General features: G+C 43.3%; 1 long non-coding RNA gene across 1 annotated transcript; it reads right to left on the bottom strand.

Moving 5' to 3' along the window:
- Nucleotides 1–9,596: 9,596 nt before the first annotated feature.
- Nucleotides 9,597–10,470, bottom strand: LOC146704269 (uncharacterized). Its single transcript, XR_014921649.1, has 2 exons — nucleotides 10,193–10,470; nucleotides 9,597–10,115 (listed from the first exon to the last, which is right to left on the bottom strand). It is a non-coding gene; the product is annotated as an uncharacterized LOC146704269 (long non-coding RNA).
- Nucleotides 10,471–22,309: the final 11,839 nt, after the last annotated feature.

Raw genomic sequence — 22,309 nt, forward strand, 5'->3', positions numbered from 1 at the left:
TCAATGCCATTTTTAGGATATTCTTGGTGATCACATTTTTTCATATTTATGCTTTTGGCACTGAGGGTATCTAATACACATGTTGTCACTGTGTTTGTACTACCAGCTGTGAGGGCTCTGCTTTTGCTTTGAGCAGTCTGTTTTTATTTTGTCTCGTGAGTGTGTGTGTTTTTCAAACGAGATCCTCGTCAGTTTGATTTTGTTACCACAAACTTTGTGTGAAGTTCACAACAGAGGTAAAGAGATTTAAACACCCCAGTTTAAGGAGGCAGGCAGGGGTTGGACCACCTGCACAGGGCTGGTGAAGCAGAGAGTGTCCGGGGGGAGATGTGCAACAGAAGCAGAGGGAACATTTTACAAGATGATAAATGGCAGATTTAGATGATTAAGGATTTGTTGACAAGATTAAAAGACACGTCCGTCAGAGTTCTTTTTTTTTGTTTTTTCTCTCAGCAGGATCTGGAACTTATTAGGTTTCTAACACTTCCTTAAGTCTTTGCCTTAACACAATTCCTTCTTACACTCAATGTTAAACTAATTCTTCTCTTCATAATAGTTACGGTAGCATTTTTCAACATACCAAATCAAACCTCTGCAATTTTATATACATCTTCAAGCTTTGTTACTACTGAATCCATTTTTTCTTGGTTAACAATCATATCCTCAGTTGCATCCAATTAATTTAATGCATTGCTAATTAACCTCTGATGTAGACTATCAAGAAAATCTTTTGTCTAGTCTGGCCCTCATTATTCTTTAAATTTATTTTTTCCTTACTGGCACTTCATTTGTAAGCTCAACACAGATAGGACAATGCTTATAAGATGACAATATATCCAAAAATATCAACTTCAAAATCTACCACATAAGGGAGAAATGAGGATGACATAATTACATAATCAATAACACTGCTATCACTGATGAACGGAAGTTGAGGCCTTCTGGTTACATTATCAGAGTCAGTTAATGAGACGACAGGATGGCAGTGTCAGCTCTGGTTTGTTAAACTGCAGAGACTTTCATTCACAGAGCGCAGGAGAGTTGAATTCTCCAGGTATTTCAACGTGAAATGAATTCGTTTTTTTTTTTTTTTTTTTCTTTTCTTCTTTTTCTTTTCTCTTAATACGGGACAGACTTGACTGGGGGAAAGAAGGGGAGAAAGAAAGAGGGAAAGAGAAACAGCTGAGAAGAGGGACGGGGGAGAAGGGCAAAAGACAAAAACCAACAGAACGGGCAGAGAAAAAAAATGCATATATCAATCACCTGGATCACCTGCTGAGAAAGAAAAAAGAAAGCAAGCAGAAGAGAACAAGAGTAATAGAATAAACAACATCACAATGATATATGGGAATATGACAGTAAATACTAAATGTTAAACATTATTGTGCAGCACATAAGATCAACAGAACACAGTGTGCTTTGAGGTAGGAGCCAAAAAGGGTGTAGTTTGTGGGTGTGATCACCCGTGTGTACACCTGTGAGCATGGATGTGCTTGTTTTTTGTTTTTTTAAAAGGTTCCTTCATGTAATAATCTGCTAGAGGGTGTGGGGGGGGCCACAGCCCCGTCCTCCAGGGCGTGAAGCAGGTGTGGAGGAGATCAAAACTCCAGACATCCAGAGGCCCCCAGAACACAAGAGACCAAGGAAGACCAACAGAGGGGCAGCCGCGCCACTGTCCCGGAAAGAGCTGAGGAGAGTCCCAGATGAGGGCTCACTCAGCAGCCGCGGAGCAGAAGCCAGCGGGAGTTGCAGTGATGCGCCCGTGAGCTCCGCCGGCAGCCAGCTGCGCCTGAGTGACCGAGCCCCAGGCCAAGAGGCCGGGGGCACCCCACCTCCGAAGTGGCCCGAGCGAGCCCCAGGCTCCAGGCCCCGATAAGCGGCCGCCAAGGAGTGAGCCGGTGTGTACCTGGACGCCCATCCCCGGACAGAGTTCAACAACATTACAGTTTGATTAAATAAAAAAGTTTTTAGACTACACAAGGTTCATTTTCTCCTCTGATAGTAATCATATTAAACATGTCAAGAAAGAAAGAGTATAAAGAAAAATAGTAAATGTGTGTCTAATTAAACTCTTCCTGTGAGCCTTACATCATCCTTTAATATGTTTGGTGTTACAAACTTGAAGAAGCACAGAAAAGATCATCAGACATTAATCTAATCAGTTTTCAGCCTTCATTCATATTGAAAAGTTGAAATCTTCCCTGCTAGACCCAAGTGCAGCGTTTAACACCGTCGGCCAGAACATTTTATTACAGCTATTATTAAATGGAGAGTCCTCTTCACACACTGAGGTTAATTATGAAGCTCCACAGGCTTCTGTGCAAAGACCAGTTCTGTTTACATTATACGTGCTTTAGAAGACATAGCATACCACAGGTCAGCTCAGCAACATTTCGACTTTGGCTTGTTTTTTCTGGTTAACGTTAATTACGTAATTTAGAATTAAAGTTGAGTGTTTTTAGCATTTAGGATGGCCGTGGCGAGTAACTCAAGTGCTGTAAACATTTCATGAAACCTCATCAAAAGTTATCTGAGTTGGAAGGGTGGCTGTTAATAAGCCATTCTTAAGGAAGGAGAACAGAGAAAAATAAGGCTGAGGTGTGCCAAATTACACAAGAAATTGACTGGAAAAAGAAATCAGCTGTAATATGTCTTATGGAGTAATGAATCCAAATTTGAAATATGCATGGAAGAGGTCCGAAGAGAGATACAACAGTGAATGTCTATAGCCGTCTTTAACACAGCGTGGATACTCTACCGTGCTTTGAGGCTGGATTTCAGCCAGTGTTGTTGGAGCTCTTATCCAAATTAATCAAATTATGAATGTAGAAAAGTTCCACCAGATTTTGATCGACCATGTAATACCACGTAGTGTCTGATTGGCTTCAACTTCATTTTTCAGTACGACAATGATCGCAAACATACTGCCAATGTAGTCAAAGTATGCCTGGATGAAACAACGCATCAGTCATGGATTGATCTCTCCAGGGTTCGAACCTCAAGATAATCGAAGCAGTGTGGGATCATCTTGACAGAAAACAAAACAAAAGGCAGCCAGCATCCAAAGAAGAGTCTCGGATGTCTTTCAAGAAGCCTGCAGAACTAAGAAATTACAAGAAAGCTTACCTATTAGAGTTTAAGCTGTGTTGAAGAATGAAAGGCAGCTTTAACTGGACAAAAGGGGAAAAAAATCCCACATTGACAGCTAACTCAAGAGACAAAAAGCATTAGAACTCAAGTCATTACCTTACTTAAGGATAAATAAGTTAATTAATTACATTAATGCATAAGCAGAAAATAACCTACAGTAACTGCTTTGCGATATGGAAGTGCAAAAGACAACTGAAAGGGAGGATAGTTTCTATATATGTGGTTTCTATTAAGGGACAGAGGAACGATAAGAAACGATAAGAAATCAAGGACAAGGAGTGTGGTGTAGATAAGTGAGGAAATCCAATCATTACTACAAATTTAGTTGAAATTTTAATATTTTAACTATGGTGTGTGAGGTGGGCCCCTGGGTGCCTCCTGTGAGGGCTGTCTGTTTTCCACATTCTGCAACGGTAAAATTACGACTTTGAGGCGGATATTTGTTTTACCAAATGGACAAAACCCATCTCCTGTTGACAAAACTCGCCTCATGGTTGACTCTTTCCCACAGAGGGGGGGTGCTTTAATAAACTTATTCGAATATGAGCTTTTTTCCACTAAGACTTGTTTTATGGGGAGATGTACGAAATTATTTACCGGGTTACAAGCAATGATAATATCGGATGTTGACTCCTCAGCGTCATCATTTTCTATCTATTGAGAAAACCTATTGTAAAAGTAATGAAGAAAAAAAAAAAACTCTTCCGCCGTCTCACTCCTCCTTGACCCGCGGTGTGTGTGTGTGTGTGTGTGTGTGTGTGTGTGTGTGTGTGTGTGTGTGTGTGTGTGTGTGTGTGTGTGTGTGTGTGTGTGAAACAAGATCGCCTGTCGCGGCAATTATGGTTTGTTTTTCAGTCTCTCAAAAGGAAAAGTAGTATTCACTAAGGGATATTTATTCATTTTTTACACATAGGCAGCCTGTAGGTTACAAGCGGATAGAAAGTTCTTCTTTTCATCACAAGCTATGGTGTATCTTAAAGGTTTTTTACAGCGTCTGTATTATAGGAAAATAAAATACTATTGAAATCTCTACAGGAAGTCAGTCTTTATTCCCATTACAAACGCCGGTGCAGCTTAAGAAAGTAAAATTACACCCGCTATTGTAAAAAACAGAGAAAATTGTCATAATATCGAAACAGAATTCAAACTATGAGTTTGCGGAAAACTAACTGCCGCTCTGTCTCTCTATACATCACAGAATCATCTGCTGCATCACCGCTGTGCTTCAGGAACCATACCCCTCCCCTCATGCTTAGGGAACATGATGCATCAGGTCTGAAAATGACTAGACACTTCCGGAGTATTTCCGGTAGGGTCATAAGGTCCGGATCGAGGCCTTCCATAGTAAATATGCTGTATTTGAATATGTCATATTCAAAGCCTTCTTCTTTGGGAGAGCAGATCTCATCGGACACAGGAACGCTGCTGGGCTGCAGAAGGAAATCCATCTTGCGTCTGTGCCTTAGAAATTGTGACGGACTCCTCTCTGCTTTTTATTCTCCTCCCCTGCTGCACTCCCTCCCTCTAAAAACTTTTTTTTTTTCCCAACAACAGATGGCGCGCTTCCGGAGGTTTCCCCCCTCCCTTCTCCGGATGCAATTCGACACGCTTAGCGACAGATGGCGCGCTTCCGGGGTTCACCCCCCTTCTCCGGATGCAATTCGTCACGCTTAGGGGATCAAATTACACACTTCCGGGGGGGAGGGGGGAGGTCAAAAGGTCATGATTAGGGCCATCAATCACTTCGGATTAAATTTTGTCATAAACCGTATGGGAGTATCTCTCTTACGTGATAAATAGATACACGTAACACGGACAGTGAGAAGTAAAACTCGTCGTCTTACCACATGTTATATTCTGTAATGAGTGTTTAGTGTTTTAAAGTCATCTATTAAAACATGAGTCAACATTACTGAAGTGACACTTTAACGATGCTTCATATCATCGTGTTTATGATGATAAAACAGGTTCTCTCATTTGTAGATGTCTGCGCTGTCACTTGTCATGAAAATGTCCTGCGCCAGGGTTCAAGCTTCCTCTTCAGTTACCATTGATCATTAATAGGGTCACAAAAGATTTGTTACATTATCCCCATAAACAAAATGCTTTTATAGAAATCATTGTGACGTGTGCATGAACTCAAAATCTTTAGAGTTTCGTATTTATTAAGTATCGCAAAGAATACATTTATACCATTGTATGAGCTACACTTCTTGTAAAAAAATAAACTGATTGGTAATGCGTTTGAGAAAAGCTCCTGCTGGGACCTTCCTTCTGTGAGGGCACACACACACACACACACACACACAGGGGGGGGGGGGGATCATTAATACAAAGGATTGGAGCCGGTTTTTGGATTTTCACTTGTTGTTGGCTTTAATATGAACAGTCACATAAAATTCATTCCAATTTTTTGCCTTTGCTTCAATTAAGATGTTTCTTTAAATCTACAACAGCTTCCTGTTCAAAAAGTTTACTGACATAGTAAGGAAGTAGCTAGGGACCTCAGTAAGTATGAGCAATGTGGGATTATAATATTATAATATTAGTTTGCATTATTCTCCTGAATTAGAAGAAGGTGATAACTATTACATTTGTTAAACTGATTTGCATTACATTAGACTGCTGATTTATTGTGAATGAATGATATTGTTTTATGATGCATTATACTGCTGAGTTATGAGAAATACTGTTCGCAGAAAGTCATCGCCTTATTTGTCTGATTAGAAGAGAACAGAGCATACTGCCTGATCTCAGCAGGAGCAGATAAACAGGGAGCCAAGGCCATAGCTTAGGCGCAGTGTGAGAGAAAGAATGTGAATGTTTAGGCTTTTATGATTAGGTGGGGGCCACTAGAGGCTATAAGAGGTTGATCAATGCTCCACCATTTTGAGATCTGATGCTGTCTGCGTACAGTGTCCATCTCCCACGCGTGTGTTCATTAAAATCATCGTTTGACTCAACCCGGCCGGACCAGTGTTGTTATTTTGGTTTTCCTCTTGTATCCATCTCCAATTCTTTGAATCCGTAACAGTTTGGGGGCTCGTCCTGTGGTATTGGGGTGGAAGTTGGAGGCTTGGACGGTCCGAGGTGGTCAGATAGGCAGACATTATCCGGCAATCGTACTGAGTGGACAGGCGCCTTTATAAAAGAGGTATGCACAGGCCTGTTGATTTTATCCGAAGTGTGCTGAATTGGACGATAAAATTAAATGTCTATTCAGTAAAAGTTGCCGGTGAGTGTCTGTTTTGATTTTGATGAGAAAATGTCATGAGAATTGAAGTTAAAGTAATGATAATGAAACGTTGAAAGTGACAGTACTGAGGATTTAAAGCAGTTGGACTGCTGAGTGAATTTAGTGTGATAGGGAATTGGTCATTTTGTGGGTTAGAGTCCCCATTGGTCAGACAGGTTGGACCTGCGTCAGTCATACTCTTGTTTTGGGGTGTTGACTGTTGTTTCAAAGTATTATAAATTTTTCAAGGACGGCAGTTAAGATAAGATAAGACTTTATTGATCCCACAACGGGGAAATTTTTGCGTCACCTCAGCTCAGGTACAGATATATGAAGGAAATACAAAAATACAATTAAGTACAATCAATGGGGGGAAAAAAGTAAGATAATACACTATATACAATGGTAGCATACACAGTATGTGATTATGGAGATAGTTGGAAATATGGAAGACAAACTATATAGCTTGGAAGGTCATGGAAGGTCCATTATGCATGAAGTGGTGACCGTGGATGTTCACAGTGTCCAGTGACTTATGGCATCATGATTGAGGAGTTATAGAGTCTAACTGCTGTTGGGATGAATGATCTGCGAAAGCGCTCCTTCTTCCAGCGAGGGTGTTTCAGTCTCTGACTAAAGGAGCTGCTCAGCCCACTCACATACTCATGCAGTGGGTGAGGTGGGTTGTTCATGATGGATGTCAGCTTTACTAACATCCTCCCCTCACCAACCAACTCCACAGACTCCAGGGGATATCCCAGCATGGAGCTAGACCTCCGCACCAGTTTGTCAATCCTGCTCCTGTCCCTGTCCGTGCATCCACTCCCCCAGCAGGCCACTGCATAGAAAAGGGCAGATGCTACCACAGTGTCATAGAATGTCCTTAACAGAGTCCTGCAGACTCCGAAGGACCTCAGTCTCCTCAGCAGGTGGAGTCGACTCTGGCCCGTCTTATACAGGACGTCTGTATTTGTAGTCCAGTCCAGTTTATTGTTGAGGTGAACACCCAGGTACTTATAAGAGTCCACTATCTCAATGTCTTTCCCTTGGATGTTCACCGGTGTTGTAGGGGGTGACTTCCTCCTGAAGTCTATGATCATCTCCTTTGTCTTGCCGGCGTTGATTTGGAGTACGTTGGTCTCACACCAGCCAACAAAGTCACTGATGACCCCCCTGTATTCCTGATCATTCCCGTCTGATACGCATCCAATGATGGCTGTATCATCTGAGAACTTCTGTATATGGCAATCGTCCGAATTATAACAGAAGTCTGAAGTGTAAAGGCTGAACAGGAAAGGTGAGAGGACCGTGCCCTGTGGTGCCCCCGTGCTGCAGATTACCACCTCAGACACACAGTCATGGAGCCTCACATACTGTGGTCTGTTGGTAAGGTAGTCGATGGTCCATGCAGTCAGCTGTTTGCCTACTCCGGCTCCCTCCAGCTTCCCTCTCAGTAGTGCGGGTTGGATGGTGTTGAAAGCACTGGAGAAGTCAAAAAACACGATCCTCACAGTGCTCCCCGCCTGCTCTAAGTGAGAGAGGGATCGGTGTACCAGGTAGATGACAGTGTCATCCACCCCAATTCCAGAACGGTAGGCGAACTGCAGGGGGTCCAACACTAAGCCTACCAGTGGCTGAAGGTGGTGCAGGATGAGCCTTTCCATGGTCTTCATCAGATGAGAAGTCAAGGTAACAGGCCTGAAGTGGTTGGGCTCCCTGGGGTGTGCGATTTTTGGCACCGGAACCACACAGGAAGTCTTCCACAGTTCAGGAACCCTCTCCAGGCCTCAGGCTCAGGTTGAAGATGTACAGGGCCACCTGACAGAGCTGGTCTGCACAGTCCCTGAGCAGTCTGGAACAGATTCCATCCGGACCTGCTGCCTTCCTTGCCTTCGTCCTCTTGAGCTGATTTCTCACCTGATCAGCTGTGAAGTAAGGCAAGGCAAATTTATTTGTATAGCACAATTCAACAACAAGGTGATTCAAAGTGCTTTACAGAGACATTAGAAACAAAAACAAATAAAAAGCATGATTTAAAATTGATTAAAACAAGCAAACAAACTAACTAACTAAACACACACATTTCACACCTGTTCGCGCGATCTGAACCCTTATCGTAAGGGGAGCTACCAGTCCTTCTGTGGACGAGCTACTTTCTATTTTAAATTCCCTGAATTTAAAATACTCTCTAGACCCAGTCTAGACCCAGTTGGGGAGCTACCCAGAGCTTTAGTCCCACACCTGTTCGCGCGATCTGAACCCTTATCGTAAGGGGAGCTACCAGTCCTTCTGTGGACGAGCTACAGTAGATGTGAGGCTGGGCTGGAGTGGGGGGTGGGGCTCGCTTTGTTGTGGATAGATGTGTAGATAGGGGTGAAGCAGAGTTGTGGTGAGAGGAGAGCTCAGGTGACAATGGCATTGCACCCGGAGGGGGGGGGGCAAATGGAGGGGGGGTTAATGGAACCTGGGGGGTGGGAGAGGTGATAAGTGGGCCAAAGTGGGCCATTGTCAAATCTGTTAAAAAACAGATTCAAGTCGTTAGCCCACCCCCGGCCAGCAGACACTGTGGCTCCTCCATTGTCCTGGAAATGTCCAGAGATTTGTTTCATGTTCCTCCAGACTTCTCTGACGTTTTTCTGTTGGAGTTGGTTTTTCATCTTCCTCCTGAAGCACTCCTTGCCTTCTCGGATCTTGTATTTAAGATCCTTTTGGACTTAAGTTCCTCCTTGTCTCCCGACCAGAAAGCACTCTTCTTCTTGTTCAGCAGGGCCTTCAGTTCTGGGGTGACCCACGGTTTATTGTTTGAGAAACACTGTATCTTCTTGGTAGGCACAGTGTTCTAAACACAGGAATTAATGTAGTCCGTGATGCAGTGAGTGAGGGCGTCTATGTCCTCACCGTGAGGCTTGCAGAGTTCCTGCCAGTCTGTGCATTCAAAACAGTCTCTTAAGGCCTCAGTGCATTCCTCAGACCACACCCTTATCACCTTCTTTGTGGGGGGGGGGTTCCTCTTCACCATATGAGTGTAGGCGAGGTGGAGTAGGACCAGGTGGAGAAGGACCAGGTTGTGGTCTGAGTGGCCAAGCGGGGGGAGGGGTGATGCACTGTAAGCCTGCTTTGTGTTGGCAAACAATAGATCCAGGGTTTTGCTGTCCCATTTGTGACCCGTGGTAGGTACCTATTTAAAATAGGACAGAGCCGTAGGCGCACAGTCAGTTTAAAAGAGTTTAATTTTTAATACAAAATAAAAGAAACAGTGTAACAGCAGCACCTAAAAACAATTAAAAACGTTACCTTATTAAAAAAACGATAAGACTGTACGATTGCCCGTGAGGCAGGACAAGCGCTGCGGAGAACAGTTTAAAAACAAATCGACATAGCACACAGGTTAAAAATGGACGGCAACTCACACATGACCCCAAATGGGTAAAACACTATAGAAAAAAAAGGCAAATCTTCGGTGCCGTCTTCACTCGGGCCCCCCGCTGTGCATGCAAGAGCGGGGAGACAAAAAAGGATTTGTTTTCCCTGCAGCGCCTTCACCGCCTGCGAATCAATATCTGTGGTGCCTACTGATACAGAAAAAGTAAAACAAAAAACCAAAACCATCGACAGCCGCAGCAGTCAGTCTGTCGGCTTACACCAGTTTAAAACAAATTAAAACACACTGATGTGTCGGGTCCTTTGCCCGCAGCCAGAAATCCACCTGGCAAAGCAGCAGCTCGGTACTCTGTGAATAAAAGGCAGGAGATCACTAGCTGGACAATAAAACACAGGAATATTCCTCCACTGAATTGGTTTTGTTACCTGTCCACAAGTTCGTGTCACACCCTAATAAATGTGGGTCAGTGGCGATGAAGTCCACTATACCGTTCTCACGGGAGCAATGTTTCCCACCGTTCTAACAGAAGTTTAGGGGAAGACCCGTATCAGACTTTCGTAGTTAAGAAACACCAACTTGCCCAACTCGGACCAAGCACTCGCAGTTTCAGGTTTGCAGAGGAATACCCAATTGCCCACACCTGCGCTTATGAAAGGAGCGAAGACCAGCTCCGCCCACCAGGGGTGGTCCCAAGTCTCCAGGTCTCACCTGTCACATTCGTATGGCAGTCAACGTACTGGGAGAAGTTTGGGAGAGGGACAGCTAGTGAGGCATGATTGAAGTCCCCAGAAATGATAATGAGGGACTGCGGATGTGCCATCTGTAGCTGAGAGACAGTGGAGTGAATGTAATCACAGGCTGCTGTAGCGTCGGCCGAGGGTGGGATGTAAACAGTCAGCACAATAATGTGTGAAAATTCCCTGGCCAGGTGGTATGGCCGGACGCTAACTGCCAACAGTTCATTGTCTTTGGTACAGCTCTGTTCCTTCACAGTGATGTGCCCGGGGTTACACCATCTCTCGTTGACATACATTGCTAGTCCCCCACCTCTCCTCTTACAACTCTCCATTGCATTCCGGTCCGCTCTAACCAGTTGAAAGCCATCCAGAGTTATGACAGTGTCCGGTGTGTGGTCCGTGAGCCATGTCTCGGTAAACAGGAGGAGGCTGCTCTGCTTGTACTCCCACTGCAGTCTGGTTAGCGCAATCCGGTTGTTCAGTGATGACGCGACGAATCCTACTTCCGGGTCTAAAGTAGTCTGCGTTTAATATGGCTTTTGTGTTGTTAACATGTTTAATGTTATGTATTTTCTTCTATTTGATCTCAAAAAGCTCCTAAAACAGTCAGTGATCCCTGTTGACCTCCCTCGGCTTTTATTATCACTAATCATTTATTTAAGCTCAGTTTTTAAAACCTTAGGATGTAACTAAGCGAAGCTCTCAGTTTACCGGTCGATCTACGTCCCTACCCTCACCTATGGCCACGAGCTGTGGGTAGTGACCGAAAGAACGAGATCGCGGATACAAGCGGCAGAAATGAGCTTCCTCCGAAGGGTGGCTGGCCTCTCCCTTAGAGATAGGGTGAGAAGTTCGGCCATCCGGGAGGGGCTCAGAGTAGAGCAGCTGCTGCTCCACATCGAAAGGAGCCAGCTGAGGTGGTTCGGGCATCTGACAAGGATGCCCCCTGGGCGCCTCCTGGGTGAGGTGTTCCAGGCATGTCCCACCGGGAGGAGGCCCCGCGGCAGACCCAGGACACGCTGGAGAGATTATATCTCTCGGCTGGCCTGGGAACGCCTTGGTATTCCCCCGGATAAGCTGGAGGAGGTGGCTGGGGAGAGGGAGGTCTGGGCCTCTTTGCTTAGGCTGCTGCCCCCGCGACCCGGCCTCGGATAAAGCGGATGAAGATGGATGGATGGATGGATGGATGGATGGATGGATGTAACTACAGCCCAGCCCATGCAGCAGTATATGAATGACTAACCTCGTATTGTGGATGGATTATCTCAGTTGTTCTCCTGGCTGAAGTTTGGTCCTTTTACAGCATCCTGCCATGCGATTACATTTGTTCCTGACCACCGAGAACACTCACGTTAAAAAAGTTAGCTTGTTTATATTATGCTAACATAGCTGTGTCGCTAGCGGTCACGTAGCACATCATTATATACCAGCTAGCCCAACTTCAGTAACCCTACAAACGTCACTGCTGTTTAGTTTTCTGTCTTCATTTATGCTGGAAGTGATAGCAGAGCTGTACGTTTTAATTTGTTTCCAAAACCCCGCAGTCAGGACATGCTATATTGTATTTAGATAGAAGCTAGCGAGCTAATTCCCTGCTAACTTCTAACTCCGTTAAATGTCATAAATTCCGTTTTCATGGATGCCTGGATGTTAAACTCAATTGTTACACCTGGTAGAGCAGAACGCTGATCATTTTATTAAAGATGAAAGACTTAAGACAGTTTTTCAACTCTCAGTAATGCCATAGTGATCGTTTGATATATGGACCTGCAGTGGAGTTTAGACCCAGACACGGCTAGTGACGTCAGACTGAACAATCGGATTAGCTCTTCCATCTTGTTGGGTAAAGATCTTACATTACCCATGAGAATGGATGGAATGCTTGGTTTGTACCGTCTCCTTCTTTCCTGGTATTTCACTCCAGCCCTGCGTCCCCTCCTCCAACGTCGTAATTCCTTCAGAATCTTGGGTCGCTCCTCCGGGAGTACTTTCCTGTTGCCCAGTGCTAGCAGCTGCTCCCTACTGTAAACAATGGCTTGGCTTACAGATTCTCCAGAAGTGGTGGTAAAAAAGTCCCAAAAAGAGTAGAAGACATACTACTATCTCTCACGAAAATTTGTGGGTCCATGTCCCGTTGCACAACAAATAAAACACAACCAAGAGTGTCGGGTAAAAACAACTTAAAGCACAAGAAAAAACAGAAATGAAAGAAAAAAGCTGGGAGCTGAGGAAACAGGCTGCCTACCGTGGAGCCATCTTGGACTGCTAGGAAGCGCATAGCCCGGACGTTACGGTCCCTCCTGGTCGCGGACGTGCGACCTTGACCTGTTGGCGAACAGGGTTAGTTCAGTTTGGCTTGACTGTGGGGTACAGGGCATCCTGGAATAAGCTAAGAATTTGAGTCTCTTTACTGTTTGGAATGGTATCTGCGCTTTTTTTTTTTTTTTGGGCAGCAAAGGTTGGACCTTGGGTGTTGGACACTTTTAAATTGAGTTAGGGATTTTAGAGATGAGGCCAGAAACTGTTGGACAGATACTGGTTAACTGATCACAAAAAAGTTGGACTTTATCGGTTGGACCATTAACTTAAATTTGTCGAAATTGTTTAGGCGCTAAAGCTGTCAGGCCTGAGAGTGATTGTAAATATAAGACGTCTTTGTAATATAAAATAAGAGAGTTTGGTGTGAGAGGAGGCGGTGAAACGCTTAGAGTATTAACGGCTTTATAAACACTGTTGCAAACAATGATACATGCCTATAATTAAGACGCTGATTTGGCTGATTATAATATTACAAATAAAGTTTTGAATGACTACGGTGAATGTTTGATGTTTGGCTGGGTTCTGATATAGAAGAGACAAATCATGCATGATTTAGACCGGCACTTCAGTCGGCAGGGTAAGATTGAGTGATAAATACGGGGGGGATTTGTTTCAGTTTTGTGGTGTGAAGCAGGATTTATAAGATTTTTAAGTGGTTCTTGGTTCAGTTCAATAATATAAGCAGTTACATTTGATTTACTTTTGGTTTTATCATAATATAGGGTGTGATCAAGCACGAATTTCAGCACTAGATGTGGTGTAGTAATTTCATTTTATTTAGATTGTGAGATTATTCTCTTATCATATGTTATCTTATATTTGTAGTTAAAGTAGTTGAATTAGGATACTGCTGTAGGTCATATAATATCCTTTAGTCTAGATTGTGTGCGGTAGTTTCCATTATATTCTTGGGTTAAAAGAATGTGACCATTTTTGGATTTGTTAGACAGGTGTGCATTACCCTGTACCCTTGATCTGCTGTGAATGTGTTACACTGTTTCTTGACATTTCATACTGCTGAATCATGAAGAGAATGTTGTGTGCAGAGGACCTTGTGCTGATAATAGAAGAGACAGACCACATTCCATACCCCCACCTTTACAGAGAGCAGAAAGACAGGGAGCCGAGGTCATAACTTAGGCGCCGTAACAGAGAAAGAATGTGAATGTTTAGGCTTTTACGACTGGGTGGGGGCCACTAGAGACTATAAAAAGCGGAGTAGCCCGTCACCATTTTGAGATTTGCTGTGACCCTCTTCATGCATGTCTCCCCATCCGGATGGCTTGTGCTCATAAGTGTTGAATTGTATGGGAATAAAGGATTGTTGATTGAGCATTTATACACCGAGTATTGTCCTTCCTTCAGCCCAAAGATTAAAAGAATTGGGAGATTTTAACAACTTGGTGCCTGGTGACCCGGATCTTTGGCGTGCTGAGGAGGGGCAGATTTGGCCTGTGGTGAGATCGTGGGGCGAGGCGAACAGAGGACCGGTCCAAATATAAAAAGGTAAGCACATCCTGTTGTATTATAAATACCAAATGTGCATATTGGGCTTTCCAAATTAATCTGTTCGCTGAGTTACACGTATTTTCACATTAAATTGTCGATGTCTGGTTTTCGGCGCGAGATACTAACAACATAAGTTGAGGCTGATTTCCAGTGTGTCATAGGAACTGGCTCTAGCAAGATACTAAAAACATTCTACGTTGAGACTAGAGTTGCAGCCCACGTTACCCTCCACATTTAACTTTGTCTATGACTGGCTTCTGTTGCAAGAAATGGGGAAAACTTCTAAGACGCGGCCAAAGTTTAGCATATGAAATAGAGGTGAAATAGAGTCTGGCTTATGGTGTGCTTGCATTTTCAAAGGTGAGCTCAGAGGTTTCTGTGTGTGTTTCTGCTTGTGAGACGCGCTCTTTGTGTGTTTCTGTGTGTGAAATATGAACATGGTGACAGTGACGGTTGATGTGTGAATGGGAGGACATTAGAGCAAAGACACATTTTAGGATCAAAGGTTGATGCCTAGTGGACCTGTGGAAATTAAGTTTGTTCATGGTGTGGCAACCCCCCTGTCTGTGGACGCACAGGCCGGTCCAGCGGCGTCTGGTTAGCCGAGGTGGCGACTTGGGACGTTAGAACCCCCACATAGCTACAGAGTAACACTGAAACTTCTGTGTAATCATGGGTTTACATTTATTCTGGACTAGAACAAGACACATTTTGCGAACAAAGGTTGAGTTCTATATTAGTAAAAGAGAAAGGTTGAATTCCTCGTTTCAGTGATTGAAATTGCTGTTTGCCTCTCCCCTGACGAGTGTGAAATTAAATAAAGAGGGAATTTGTAGCCACATAGAGATAGACGGGCATAATTGGGTGTAATACTCTGTGGTGTAAGAAAAAAGGAATAGAGGAGTTAAAGTAGTAAGAGATGAGTAGTGGTGTGAAATATGTTGGGTTTTAAAACTGACGTAGAGAAAGGAGAAATAGAGGGAGAGTGGAGAATTATTGAGAAGCAGAGAGAGGAGTGTGTTGGGAGACTGGCATGCAGTCTGCACTGTAAAGGTGGGCGTGTTGCCTGCCGGTCTATTTAACAGTGATGAAGTTGATATTAAATAAATCTCTTAGTGTGTTAATACAGGTGGCTACGGACCTGGACCAACCGCCCCCCACAAGCACAGCGGCCGAAGCAAAAGTATAGTAGTGGTAACCACACCCAGCAAGAATCAGCAGCTGTGGAAAAGACAGTAGCGAGGAGAGAATTAGAGGAGAAATTAAGAGAAGTTTTAACACATAAAACTGGGGCCAACGGACTTGTGGAGGATGGGAAGGCGTCCGGAGCATCACAACAAAAGGTGAAACAAAAACACACACAAGCAGAGAAATGTGAGAGAAAGGCTCCTTTTAAGGTAATGCCTTGTTTGAGAAAAAAGTAAAAATAACCCGCCTACAAATGCACACACACGCAATGAAAAAACAGCTTACACTCATGAACACATGCAGATTTTCCAGCAAGGTTAAAGCAGGGAAACTTAACATACACCTGTTGTTAAATGATGAAGTTTATCCACTACTAACAAATAAACCCTCTGGGTTGCAGGACAACAATTTAACTTCAAAGAAAAAGAAAATAAAGAGACTGGTATGACCAACCAGTGATGGAACAACAAATTTAGTGGTTAAGAGTCAAATTGTGAGATGTTTTCTGCTGATTACTGACGGAAAGAAATTTCTCTTATGTGAGTTTAAACATGATCTTAAGAATTTGAACATGTGCATGTCGTCCTGTCAACTTGGTGGCTTATGAGTTGATTATATCGTGAGAAAAAAAAAAGGGGGGAGAGAAGGCTGACACAGGGCCTGCCCCGGTGTTTCTCCCCTCTCTTTGTAACACAGCCAACACAACATCATTTTCCTGTTTGTTTGTTTGTTTGTTTGTTTGTTTTTGTTTTTTCTCTTTATGTTTAATTACAGGCTGCTTTGCCGGCCCTGGAAGCCGAGGCTGACCTGGACTCCTGCTCTCCCCTCTACCATCTTCGACGTGACCCTGACCAAACGCTGCAGCAGCTGGACCCACAACTACAACCTGAAAATGTCAACAGTGCTGCAGGGAAGCGATCTCATGCAGCAGAGACGGAGAGCGTTAAAACCAAGGCCCGTTTCACTACACGGGGGAAAATTCTCAGACAGCTTCAGCTGACAGAGCTGTGACGAGACGCCCGCCAAGCCCGAAGGAAAAGTAAGGCCAAGCAAAGGAATGCTGACCTTAACAACTCTGCATTAACACTGTGCAGGACAGTGATGGACCAACACGGATGATCGGGCAGCAAAAAGGGCGTGGCCGAGACAGGAGGAGCAACTGAGGTCAGAAGGCACCGCAGAATGGACAAAAACACAGAAGAAGATGCAGGTTTCACCTGCGGTGAGCATGGACACTGGAGAAAGGACTGCCCCAATTGGGGTCAGAACCAGGATGGACAGAACTTTGAGCAGCAGCAGCAGCAATGGTCGCAAACAGACTGAAAAGGAGGAGGGCAGGACCCCAGGGCACGCTTCAGGCCGTGGTTTACCCAAGACACCAGAACAGGGAAGTGATGAACACAGACACACACGTCTACACACACACAGATTCAGAATGAAGTGAAATACACACATGAACAGATGTGCACTTGTCGATTGAGTGAGAAATGACACACACACACACACACACACACACACACACACACACACACACACACGCTGATGCAATGAAGAATGCTTTGCTAACAAATGCTTATGCTGATATGCAAAATGCTGCATACAAACATCCAAATATACAGAATTTGTTATGAGAAGCCATTGATTACTTAGAATGTGTTTTATGTCACCCAGAGGGCATTTATGTAGATTTAAGGAATAAGGTCTAAAACAGTTTGGTTATGAAAACAATGTCTGTGTGTGGTGTCTGTTTATGGCTCAAGGCCTTGATTGAATTGTTTATTGTGCTTCACACAGCCCTGATGAGGAACAGTGGCACAGAGTGAAAATGATGAACTAATAGAGTAAGTTTTAGGTCGGAGTACCGCATTTTCTGTGATTGAGATTTAATTCAAGGAGGAACAAAAGGTGTTACGGCACCTGAGGTTCTCATTCCAACACAATATTGTCCCAGGAGAAGCAAAAATTTCCTGTGAATTTCTGGTTGATTTTTGGGTTTTGCTTAACGCTAGCTTGATTCTATCAGTGAGCTTTGGGTTGTTTTCTTTCTCTAAGAGAGAGAAAGATGGTTTTATGCTTGGACATGTTTGAAATGGGCCCCAGTATTTGTTATTATATGAGTATTTTATTGGTTACGTTTGTTTTTGCTTTTGTTACAGTGCACTGAAATAAGAACATCTGAGAGGTGTGATCCACTGGTGGTGATATTTTGGTATTTTGTGAGTTCCTGATTTAACAAATCAGCTCTTTAATCCAGGCCTGAGGGATTGAACTTTAAAGCGCTATAAAATATTCTTACTGAAAACAGTCGCAAAGTATTTTTCTCCATGATTATAATGGGCTCTGGAGAAATTCACTTATATGGGACATTGATCACATGAGAACTCCTGAGCCTAAAAGGATTGCAGCCAGTCAATCCAGTCCAAAAAAAACAAGGAACTGTTTTCCTTTAAAATGATGACGTCATCTTGCTGGTGATGGCTACTCGAATAGGTCGCACGTGAGACTCCATTATCAGCAACATCTGGTATGAATGTGTGTGGCTGTATGCATGTGACTGGACTGTGATGGACGGACTAAAAGTTTTGACTGACTCGATTCTGAGACAAAAATGACACAGACTTTAGGATTAGTAAATGTTGAGCAATAATTCACCCAGCCTGCAACAGATGGGTGGATACTTTGTTTTGTTTTGTTTTTGCAGGAGCAGGAGGATAAGAGAGAGCAGAGGGGGAGAATGTAGCTTCACAGGAGTGTGGAACTGCAGACTTAACCCTTTGGTGGCTAATTTCGAGTTACTGATGTTTGCAATAAGAAAATTGTGTTTTATTAGCTGTGTTTCAATTAATGTATCACATTATATTGTTGGGAATGTTAAATGCTAAAGTGAAGAAAAGGTTTGATTTCACTCATGACTGAACATGTTATTATTAACCATAGCAGGCCACTGTAAAAAGTCAATTAACTTTTATAGAGGAAAAAGCCAAAACTTTAACAATACCTATGAATAACAGGGGAATGATAGCCTTGTCACATTCAAAATGAAGATATGTAATAACAAACATGGGTCCACGTGATTTAGGTTCTTTCTTGAAATGGTCAGCAATTTAAAAAGTAGAGATATAACTGACAGGGGCATGTGATAGGATGGGGTACTGCAAGAGAACAAGAGCAAATTACAGACAGAAAACCTATTGTGTTTAGTTTTGATAAATTCAGATTAAAATGTACCATTACACTCAGAGGATCAATAGGAAATCAAATATATGCAAATTTTGCATGAAGCACATGACTGATAACTGTTCTGGCCCCAATTGTCCTGAGCTTTTGTTTTTACAGCACCCACTTGTCCACACCAACAGTTTCTCGCCACCAAAAGGGGGTACTTGCAAAGGATAGGGAGGAATATCATCAAAAGTGGGAAAGGTAAGCCCCGATGGGGGTGATAACACCATTAATTTCACTTATGGTAAAATTTGTTAAAATTAGACCCCAGAAAAAGAAAATTTTTTCAAACATTTAGAGACAGAGTGGAGTTCAGTAATGTAGCAAACCACATAAGGATGGAGCGTTGGAATCGATAAGATGGTGAAATAACACGCAGTAAAAATGTTGACCGTGTTGATTATGTTTATTCCAGTGTGCAGAGATTGGCTAATCTGACCAGGAAATGTTATAAAATGGATTGTCGGAACAGTCAGCGTTAAAGTCACCATTGACAGTCCAGACTAAGATGGCGTTGGACATCTTCAGGGCGGAAAAGAGTTGGTGCTACCAAGGTGTGGTTTGGCTTGTTGTATGTATATTTCAAGATGATATGGCTCTGGATGGACCAGTTACCAGGGCATGGAAGGAGGACAGACTTATTAAATGAGGAGAAGGAATTTTCTGGGATTGAAGATCCTCTGGGTGAGTGGTTGACTAAAAGCATTCCTAAAATAAAAGCTATCTTTTGTTATGGATTGGTAATAGATTGATAATTGGCCACATTTACAGCTGTATTGACTTGTTATAGACTCAGCCTATTTGATGTTTAAGCACTCTGTCAATGGCTGGGGGGCTGAGAGGAGGTGCTGGCCGTCAGACTGGGGTCTGGGACGCGGGGCCTCCCTGCTACTGCAGATAAGGAGGTGGTCCGCTTGCCTCCACCCCAGAGAGAAGGGTTACATCTCCTGGATCTAGGTGCGGCTTGCCCCCCTGAGGGCGGGGGTACCTGGACCTGGGATATAGAGTATGTTTGGGGAGTGTGACTGTCTGTGCAGTGTCTATTTGTGTCTGTCTACACGTTGGGTGAGTGCCGAGTATTTGGTTGTGCATATGGGGTGGGAATGCACGTCTGTGTCCGCGTGTGCCTGTTCGTCTGTGTCTATATGTCAGGTTGGGTCTTAGACTCAACGTCTCTGGGAACATCTCAGGCCCTCTAAAGTACGGAGGCCTATCTCCCCTCACCACACTCCCTGCCGGTGGCTGATGCCCTCAGACGTTGGTGTGTTGGTGGTCCTTGTCGTCTGGGGCTGGGCTCTCATGTATGTACCGGCTCACTCTTGGTGGCCGATTGGCGGGGCTGGGTGCCTGTGGCCCGGCTGGGCTCCTTCCAGGGGTGGGATGCCCTCAGGCCTCTGGCCTCTGGGCCTGAAGCTCGGTCCTCTCTGGCACAGCTGGCTGCCAGCAGAGCCCGCAGGCACGCCACTGCAACCCCCTCTGGCCTCTGCTCCGTAGCTGCGGGCTGTGGTAGGAGATGTAATTGTCTGCCTGTAGAGATAAAGGTGTGGGGGTGTGTCAGTTTTCCTCTGACATGATAAGATAAAGGAATTGACTGAATTTATTTTCCCAGATCCTGTTATTTCGTAAAGTGACGTTTTAGGCTACATGTTGAAAACTTAACAGGCGGTGCCTCGATAACTATTTTTGTTCTGCCGTGCAGACGAGACATAATGAAGTTCCTCTTGAAAACACTCCTTGCATCCACTACTGATGTGGTGAACAGTTCTAAGTAATGTGTTTCCCTTAGAAAATAAAGTATAGAAATAGCAACACAGGAAATAAAAAAAAAAAAGCATGGCTGCAGGAACTGTTGCATAAGAGAATAACAGGAACACTCACAGCAGGATATGACTTAACTTTGCAGTAATATAAATCTTATGAAGGAAATATATACTCAAAAGTTCATGTGTTTGCAATAGTACATGATCAAACCAAGATATAATATCTTAGTTTGATCTAAATTTAACAGGCTTAGTTTATTTCTAATGCATATCTTAAAGGCTAAGATGGCTGTGTGGGATGACCAACAAGTGTTTTGTGCTTTAAGATCCTAGAAATCTAAAATCTACATTCAGAGAATAAAAGAAAACCTTTAGGTTGATTTCTTACTATAAAAAGTAATAATTGTGACATTTTAGTTCTTTTGTGGATAGAGCCACAGTAAAAGCTGCATCCACTGAGCTCAGACATCAAGTAGACTGTTGTTGGGTTCATTTGTGCTGGTAAGGCAAATAATAATGGAAGGAAAAGGTTTGCAGGTATATGAGAAATTCATAGCTTGAGAGGTGTGTGTGTGTGTGTGTGTGTGTGTGTGTGTGTGTGTGTGTGTGTGCGTGTGAGAGAGAGAGAGAGAGAGAGAGAGAGAGAGAGAGATTTGTTTTTATGTTTTAAAATTTCTCATGAATTATTATGGAAGCTTGTCTTTGTAATCTTGTGCTTACTATCATTAATCATCATGTCTCAATTTAATGCCATAATTTCTTCATGCTTCTGAGCACATAATAGCTGTGTGCAGCTGTCATAGATATCATAGATAACATACTCGGAAGCAAGCAGGAAACAGTGACAGGAACATTTTATTTTGTGACTGCAGAGTCATCAAAGGTCAAATTATACTTTTCTGAGAGACAAATTTGATGTCGGTGCATACCAGACCCACGAGATCTTGGTTTAAAGGCGCCTTCATACTGTGCAGTTTCAGCAGTTTGTTGCGATCATGTGTGGCATGATGCCACAATGTGTGACGTGGATCACTAAATTTTGGCGAGAAGTCAAGATTAATGCATAAAGGTTGTATAATGATAACACAGACTCACGTAAGTATGATAGTGATAACAGCTGCAGAACACATCATACAAATAAGGCTTCTGGTGCAGCAGCTCAACTAGATTTTATTCTTTTTTGAAATCCCAAATGTTTTTCTTTCCCACACTTTACTTATATTTGTTACATTTAAGTTTGCTTTGTTTTTGAGTTTCTTGGGTTTTTTTGCACAAATAAGGGAACCGATTGATCCGTGCTCATTTTATTCTCCAGTTAGTCAGCTGACATAAGTCACTTTAAAAATCACAATAGTGAAATTGTGTCATGTTAAATGTTAAATTTCTTTCTTTTTTTAACACAGTGTGCTTTGAACCCGACTTTGTCCAAGAAATTTAAAAGCATCCCATTTTTGAACATCACACATTTGACTTCAATCTTTAGGTGAGCAATCCAGACTCAGAGGCAAAACTGTGGAGGGACTTTTCCCAGATATGGTCCCAAATTTCATAACTTTTGCACATACAGTTCTTGGGGCTGCTGTTAACTCTACTGGTAGACAAAGAAAGATTAAGAAGAATTTGTTTAACATTCAGTAGCTTCATTACTAGAGCCCCCAGATAGGTTTACAGCTGCTACGTTATTGTGTTGTTACTAAGCTGGACTGTTCTGCCTTTTCTGTGTTCATTCATCAGCCTTTCTATTATCTCAAAACTATCTGAAACGGAAAGACAAGAGACACAGTAGCTGGTTTCTACCACTTAATGT

This window comes from Copadichromis virginalis, linkage group LG7 (assembly GCF_057382275.1).
Source record: "Copadichromis virginalis isolate Kocher_CV1m ecotype Utaka linkage group LG7, C_Virginalis_male_GT1.1, whole genome shotgun sequence".
Lineage (NCBI taxonomy): Eukaryota > Metazoa > Chordata > Actinopteri > Cichliformes > Cichlidae > Copadichromis > Copadichromis virginalis.